This window comes from Podarcis tiliguerta, assembly GCF_965153285.1.
Source record: "Podarcis tiliguerta genome assembly, chromosome: 16".
In the NCBI taxonomy this organism is placed as follows: domain Eukaryota; kingdom Metazoa; phylum Chordata; class Lepidosauria; order Squamata; family Lacertidae; genus Podarcis; species Podarcis tiliguerta.
The window spans coordinates 2,005,226-2,013,577 of NC_139549.1; the positions used below are offsets into that span (position 1 = coordinate 2,005,226).

Genomic DNA, 8,352 nt, shown 5'->3' on the forward strand with positions numbered 1-8,352 from the left:
CTCAGGTGGATTCAAAGGATTATTAGCTATCATTTGTTCCAACAAGTAATTGTTGCAGAAATATTGATTTGATTAATCAGATATATACATACAGCAATGGGAATGAATTAAAGCACAAACTCCTAAAACATATGGATAATGACCTAAAAATTTACTGCTATTGTAATTTTTTAACAAGAGCAATGAGACGCTGTTTCTACAAGCGACAAAAACACAGGAGATAAACTTAAATGACCATCATTGATATTATTGCTAATCTTATATGAAGCATTTAGTGGAATACCATGCAATAATATGCCAAACCTCTGCATACATACCCAACAATCAGAAAAATTAAGCATAAAAGCAAAATGATTTATGTCCTTAATATAGATATTATTACTCCAAATCTGATGATATATCTCAGGTTTTCTTGCTTTTTGTAAGGGAGCATCACGGCGGCGTCTTACAAAGTTCTGCAGGTATTTAGAGTTGTGGGGCCCATGCCAAACTGATTGTTCATGGGGGCAATAAGGATGAGAATGGTAGATCACTCCAATAGCTGCTTCAGAGCAACCTGCGTGATATTTCGTGGCTCGATTATTGGCATGTAAAAACCACAATCCAGAAGAGGCAACACAACCATTTTTGCAAACACAAGAGCCCATTTGCTGTAAATAGGCTACATTCACGGTTCCTTGTACTGAATCAAAATTCCAACCCCAGTTGTAGGTAGCAACACAAATGGGGTAGTCGTAATTGGGGAATAAAACCCAGGCCATTCCCCAGGCAAGATGCAGCAAAACTGTACTGGTATTTGGTAATCAAAGTGGCTTCCCAGGAGGTAGGAGGGCCAATGCGATAAGGACAAAGATGGCCCTTCATGCCAGGAAACACTGGAACAGCTGTAAAAGGCACATTGGAAGGAACGTGGGGATGTCTCCAGCTGCAATGTGGATTGAAGTCAGATGGCAGATCTCCATCGGCAGACAGCGTGAAGAATGGTTTCGAGATGCTGGTGTCCCAGGAAATCAGGGAACTTGGACCTTTCCACTCCAGGTCTGGAAGCAACCTGTAAGACACTAGAGGGTGCTGCAACACTTCTACCCTCCTGAAGTGAAGCTCAGCAGGTGTAAAATTCCTGTTGTGAGGATATAACAGATGATTTAAGGTGAATAACACTTGATGCACAATATTAGGTATTTCAGAGACAGTAGCCAAACGTCCTCCCAATTGCTTATTGAGGAGGGTCTTAAAAGTCAAATGTGCACGTTCAATGATTGCTTGTCCTGTAAAGCAACTTAATATCCCACAGAGAGCAAAAGTCAGAAAAAGGCCTGAGAAATATATGCAGAGCTGTTGTCAGTCTTCAATGCATGGGGTTTTCCCATAACAGCAAACATTTTTTTAAAAAAATGCATTTTCCTCTAAGACAAAAAAATACACACGAGCCAAGCCATAAAAAAAATCGCTGTAAAAAATCCAGAGCTGAGAACAAAAAGGCTTTCACTTTCTCAGATTTAAGGCAACCTTGTCTGGGTACTTTGATTTGCAACATATTTCTGGGAACAGAGCCAAAGAGTGAAAAGCAACATTTGTAAGAAGAATCTGTGCAGGGGGAGAGGAAAAAAGATTGTAAAATGTTTTCGGTGCGGCCTGTCTTTTGTGAACTGAATCACACAGGTGCCTCTGCCCCCCCCATGGCAGAAGAAAAACCACTGCAAGCTTTTCTCAAGTTTTGTCCTTAGCAAAAGTTTGAAATCCAATAGAGGTTACAGATTGGCAGGCCTTGAGCATATCTGCAATGACTATATTAGGAGTTGTCATCAAAGGGCGTAGCACTTGTTTATAGTCCTCATTTGCATTGTCAAATGCAAGCTGACGTACAATCACTTCTTGGGCTGCCACATCCTGAACTTGCCTTTTAAGAGTGTCCCAATGACCCCCTCTCTTGTTTTTGTCATCTGGGACTGAAGCCAAAGCATCCTGAGTTGCGGCAACGGTGGCTTCCCAATACTGAGGATCCAGGGCCAAGTGCTGAGCAATGGTAAGGAAATTTCTCCCTCCCGTCAGGCCATCGAGAACCTCAACCTGTGTAAGCATGGCTGGGGCTGGAGGAGATGGCACAATGCCAGCAGCAGCGGCAACAGAGGAAGATAACTCTTTTATAAATTGCAAGTCAAATTGTTCATGCCTTTGAGGCCCTTCAGCGGGGGCGACCGGAGCAAGCACAGGGAAAAGATTAGGTGTAGCAGAATCAAAGGCAATTAGCGATGCGGCCGCTCGAAGAGGAGCTGCTTGGAGAGGGGTGGACGAGGGGGTGGAGGTGGTACCGAGAGGCCAGGAATGCAGAGGGAGGGAGGGTGGGGAAGCTGTAGGTACGGGAGGATCTGGAGCTTTCGAAGAGACAGAAGCTGGCAGGTCCAGAATTTGTGCCGTTGGCAGGCAGGGACACAAAAACACAGAAGGTACAGGAGGCTTTACCGCAAGGAGGATATTTGCAGGATTTAGAAAGGAGATAGCCTTGTGAACTTGGCACCAAGCATGTAAAATTCTTGCATCAATCTCCGGGTGATTTTGAAAAAAATGTCCTATTTTCTCCCATTCCGTCAAATCCCACGTACCATCTTGGGGGTAACAGGGAAAATGGGTGTCAAGAACTTCAATTAAGGCTTTGAGATCAGCATCATTCACAACAAGATTGTTGCTGGCAAGGAGAAACTTAAGTTCATCAAAAAAATTCTTTTGTGGTGGTGAAAGGGACTGCCCCATGATAGCAGAACGTAAGGGAGCGCTCTCACCTGGGATCCGAAGAAGAACGGATGAAGGACGCGTCTGGAACCCTTGCCGGGCGTAGGTGAGCGCTGAGAAGCAACGTGAAGTCCGAAGTCAGTCACACGGGGCGCCAAATGACGAGAACCAGCTCGTCTTCTCTGGGATGAGGCAGTTTTTCACCAAGTTAGCTTGAAAAGAATCTCACACACCAAGCTGGATTTTTAAGGGCTCTCTCTCACACAGCTCAAAAGCTGCTGCCCACCTTTATTGAAAGTCTCTGCTGGAGTCTTCTGCAAAAGTCCTGCAACAATCTCTCAGCTAGCAGATAAAGAATGTACAGTACATCACGCCCCCTCAGATCGTGTTACACAGACCAATCGCTACATTGGCATGAACTGTTCACGCGTTGTCCATGCCCCAAGCAGCATCTTGCTTTGTCCAGTAAGAAACTTCTTTCCATGCCAATATATATAAGCAACCATTTTCCTACAAAGAACTTCCTGACAGTAAGAGCTGTTCGACAGTGGAATTTGCTGCCCAGGAGTGTGGTGGAGTCTCCTTCTTTGGAGGTCTTTAAGCAGAGGCTTGACAACCATATGTCAGGAGTGCTCTGATGGTGTTTCCTGCTTGGCAGGGGGTTGGACTCGATGGCCCTTGTGGTCTCTTCCAACTCTAGGATTCTATGATTCTAATCAAATGAGGCAGTATTGCATTGAGGGCACTCTTTATCGATTATGATGAGATCAAAGGCCACTTTCAGGGTTGGTTGCATTATCGACAACTACATGAAACATATAAAGAAGACTGTAAGAAAGGATTTAGTTATACTAGATCTAGGTTTCAAACAGAAGTGATTGAAGGGAAAGTGAAAGTGAAACTACTGAAGGCCGCATATATACAGGTGAGGTCTGACCAGAGCAGAATACAGTGGCACTATTAGATCCCTTGATCTAGATGCTATACTCCTATTGATGCAGCCCAGAATTGCATTGGCTTTTTTAGCTGCCGTGTCACACTGTTGGCTCATGTCAAGTTTGTGGTCAACCAAGACTCCTAGATCCTTTTCACATGGACTGCTCTCAAGCCAGGTGTCACCCATCTTGTATTTGTGCCTCTCATTTTTTTTGCCCAAGTGCAATACTTTACATTTCTCCCTGTTAAAGATCATCTTGTTTGTTTTGGCCCAGTTCTCTAGTCTGTCAAGGTCATTTTGAAGTGTGATCCTGTCCTCTGGGGTGTTAGCCACCCCTCCCAGTTTGGTGTCATTTGCAAATTTGGTCAGGATGCCCTTGAGTCCTTCATCCAAGTCGTTGATAAAGATGTTGAATAAGACCGGGCCCAAGACAGAACCCTGTGGCACCCCACTAGTCACTCTTCTCTAGGATGAAGAGGAACCATTGATGAGCACCCTTTGGGTTCGGTCAGTCAGCCAGTTACAAATCCACTGAGTGATAGCATATTCAAGACCGCATTTAACCAGCTTCTTTACAAGAATATCATGGGGCACCTTGTCAAATGCCTTGCTGAAATCGAGGTAGGCTACATCCACTGCATTCCCTTCATCTACCAGGCTTGTAAATCTGTCAAAAAATGAGATCAGGTTAGTCTGACATGACTTATTTTTCAGAAATCCATGCTGACTATTGGTGATCACAGCATTCCTTTCTAGGTGCTCACAGACTGTTTGCTTAATGATCTGCTCCAGAATCTTCCCTGGTATTGATGTCAGACTGACTGGGCGGTAATTATTTGGGTCCTCTCTTTTCCCGTTTTTGAAAATAGGGACAACATTTGCCCTTCTCCAGTCTGCCGGGACTTCGCCTGTTCTCCAGGAATTCTCAAAGATGACTGCCAGTGGTTCTGAGATCACATCTGCCAGTTCTTTTAATACTCTTGGATGCAGTTCATCTGGCCCTGGAGACTTGAATACATCTAAACTAGCCAAGTATTCTTGTACTATCTCCTTAGTTATTCTGGGCTGTGTTTCCTCTGCTGAATCATTTGCTCCAAATTCTTCAGGTCGGGCATTGTTTTCCTTATCGGAGAAGACTGAGGCAAAGAAGGCATTGAGGAATTAACCCACCACCCTTAACCTGTCCCTTCCTTCCCAGACTAGCTGCCAATTAAACCAAGCAAAACCAAACGCTTCCGCACAGAGTCCTTCCCGCAGCATGAAGCAGACTCTGGTCCTACCTATTGCTGGCCTCCCTGATTGTGACAGCAATTCCATCTTGCCTCTAAAGCAAGAAATAAATAATGAAAATGCAGGCCACCATAGGTTGTGGTGCCATCTAGCGATCAACCTGATGTTTCACATGGTACAGGGACAGAATGTTCACGTATTCTGAAATCTGAAAGGGAAGATGTTTCAGGGCATCTAGGGATCCCAACCTCTCTCTATTAAAAGGGAAGATCTGATCCTGATTTTTGCTGCTGGTTCTTCGTTGTTCAATAAACAAAAAAAAAAAAAAATACAAGTCAACAAACATATCAAAAAGAAAACAGATAAAAGAAAGACAATACATACATTGTACAAATACAATAGAAAAAATAAGAAAAAGTAAAAATTAAAAATTAAAAACCAATATTGTGTCATTATATTCTTCAGCTTCAACTTAGGTCTGCGACTTCCCCATACCTTCCCACTCTGTATTCTAGGTCTTATATTCCGATAGTAAACTCTTTCCCTCTGCCATAGCTTTAGTTCAGATTAATGTTATTGTCTTAATAGTCTTTACATTTCCCTTTGTCTTACAAAATATACTTTCTTTATCATTTTCATTTTTTATATAACATTCTTTTACATTCAATCTGATAACCTCAAGCGTTCATAATTTTATAATACTTCTGTAGATAGTCTTTAAATTTCCTCCAGTCTTCCTTCACCGTCTCTTCTCCCTGGTCTCTGATTCTGCGAGTCATTTCTGCAAGTTCCATATAGTCAATGAGCTTCATTTGCCATTCTTCCAGCGTGGGTAAATCTTGCGTCTTCCAGTATTGCGCGGTGAGTATTCTTGCTGCTGTTGTAGCGTACATAAACAAAGTTCTATCCTTCACCTGAACCTGTTGGTTTACCATACCCAGGAGAAAGGCTTCTGGGGTCTTTCTAAATGTGTATTTAAATATTTTTTTCAGTTCATTATAAATCATTTCCCAGAAAACCTTAATCCTTGGGCACGTCCACCAAAGGTGGAAAAAGGTACCTTCTGCTTCTTTACAATTCCAACATTTGTTATCAGACATATGATACATTTTTGCAAGCTTGACTGGTGTCATGTACCACCTGTAAATCATTTTCATTATATTCTCTCTTAAGGCATTACATGCCGTAAACTTTATTCCAGTGGTCCACAACCTTTCCCAGTCAGCAAACATTATGTTTTGACCAACGTCTTGAGCCCATTTAATCATAGCCGATTTCACTTCCTCAACCTGTGTGCTCCATTTCAGCAGCAAATTATACATTCTAGACAATATTTTTGTTTTGGGTTCTAACAGTTCTGTTAGAACACGGAAAATAAAATATTAATTTAAAAAAAAAAAGATTTTTGCTGCTGGTGGTCTTCTTTTGCTAGCATATTGGAATTTGGGAAAAAATAAATACATACAAGTGTCCTGCTTGTTAGCCGCCCTGAGCCCGACCTTGGCTGGGGAGGCGGGGTATAAATAAAAATTATGTTGTTGTTGTTGTTGTTGTTGTTGTTATTATTATTATTATTATTATTATTATTATTATTATTATTATTATTTATTATTATCATCATCCTCATTATTATTTTTTAAATAACAAAAACCAGTCTAAGGAGACAAACTTAACTGTCCCCCTGACACCTTCCTTTGTTCAGTATTTAGCTTAGCATAGTAAAATTGCTCCCATGCCCATACAAAAAAAAAAAAGGTGTTATGCATTTTAGGGGTCTCGATTAGTGCTGGAAATTGAAATGTGGGGTGCTGGTGTCGAAGTGTGGGAGGAACACAAAAGAAACTCACAGAGAACAGGTTCCATGCTGAAGCTAAGCTTTAATGAAAGGAGGCGGCACCTTGTCTGGGCTCTCCTATTAATAGCAACAATATTTAGAGCGGCTACTTCCTAGCCCTCCACCAAGAGAGGATCCTCCACCACAGGCAGTGTATCCTCCCGCTCGAACTGGCTCACAGCTGGCGGCAAGGACTGGTCCTGGGATGATCACATTACAGGGAGGTGGCTGGATGACTACTTCACATGGTGGCAGCTGACCGACGCAGCCAACGTTGCCTCCAGAGGTCAGGCCGAGGCTACTCGATGACACTCCTCCACCGTAGGACGCCAAGCCCCCTGAGATGCCACCACCGCAAGGGGAGCACAGTGAGCCCAGACCTCCGACCGGGTAGCTGACGCAGGATGGGGTGCAGCAGGGCTGGCAGGATGAGACGAAGCCACAAGACATCTTGGAGGGATGGAGCTGGGTCTGAAAGGACAGGTTGCGGTTTTGAGAATGGGTAAAACATCCACCCTCTTCATTCATGATTCATTCATTCCGTTTTGAGAAATAGGATCAGCAGCCTGCTTTGTAAACCTCTTTCAGTCGTCCCCCCCACCTCAACCTGCTTACAATCAGCAGTTTATCATTTATTTTAAGAATAACCAATAAATAATGATCACCAACCTCAGCAGGGTCTGGGAGATATAGAGTGCAAAGCTGAAAATATTAAGACATAATAAGCAATTCAATTAAAAACCTATATCTATGCAACCAAACCATCAATACTGGAACAGTGGCGTCCTTCTTAGTTGTGGTGTCACTGGGGTGGCAAATGGAGTGATCTTGTGGGGCAGCTTCCATTTCTGGAATGCCAGCCCCACTGAGCTCTGTCTGCCTGCCTTATTATTAACTATGAGGAAGGATCTAAAACCATTCCTGTCTGCCCAGGCATTTGGTGTCTGGGAAATCTGTTCCAGGAAACCCTGAAATTATTACTTGGGTGCATGTGATTATTTTTTAGACTTTAGCTACGTTTCTGGGTCTTCTCTCTTTTCACCATTAGCCCTCCCTCACAACTACTGCTGCCAATGTACAATATTGAGATGATGACGCTCACCTAACTTACATGGTTGTTGGAAGCACACAACTCTGAGAAACATAGAAAGAATGAGTAGATCACGTGCCTTTCTACCTCAAGGCCCCTGGTTCACTCCTTGGCCTCTCAAGGTAAGGCAGGAAAAGAGCCCTGTTCGAAACTCTGGAGAGCTACAACCAGTCTGTGTAGACCAGGGATAAAGGAACATCTGAGACCTTCCAGATGCTGATGAACTCCCACATCCATCAACTCTGCATGGCAGGGCCAAGGGCCCAGGATGATGGGAGTTGTAGACCAGCAACTCCTGAAGAAGCAAAGATGTTCCCTAGCCATGGCGTAGACAATTGTGAACTTGACCCCATGGAAAAGACATCTTCCTCAAAATCTAACTCTCTAAAGTTCAGAAAGCAGAAGCAGTTCTAGGTTCAAAGAAAGAGATGGAGAGCATGCAGTTCATATGGAAGAGGCAATAAAAGATGTGAAATTCTCTCACTTACCAAGTTCTCAGTGAAATATTCAGGTGGAGCTGAGAGGAGCTGA

General features: G+C 43.2%; 1 protein-coding gene and 1 long non-coding RNA gene across 3 annotated transcripts in view; one reads left to right on the forward strand and one right to left on the reverse strand.

Annotated features, from left to right (window-relative positions):
- LOC310666072 (uncharacterized protein) overlaps positions 1-4,213 on the forward strand; it is a 1,539,811-nt gene extending 1,535,598 nt beyond the window's left edge. For both annotated transcript variants that reach the window (XR_014505760.1, XR_014505761.1), the window contains one exon: positions 3,843-4,213. The gene's annotated coding sequence lies outside the window, so the exon portion shown is untranslated. The remainder of the gene's footprint in view (positions 1-3,842) is intronic.
- A 2,541-nt stretch (positions 4,214-6,754) lies between these two features.
- Positions 6,755-8,352, reverse strand: LOC310665896. Its single transcript, XR_014505695.1, has 2 exons — positions 8,310-8,352; positions 6,755-7,202 (listed from the first exon to the last, which is right to left on the reverse strand). It is a non-coding gene; the product is annotated as an uncharacterized lncRNA (long non-coding RNA).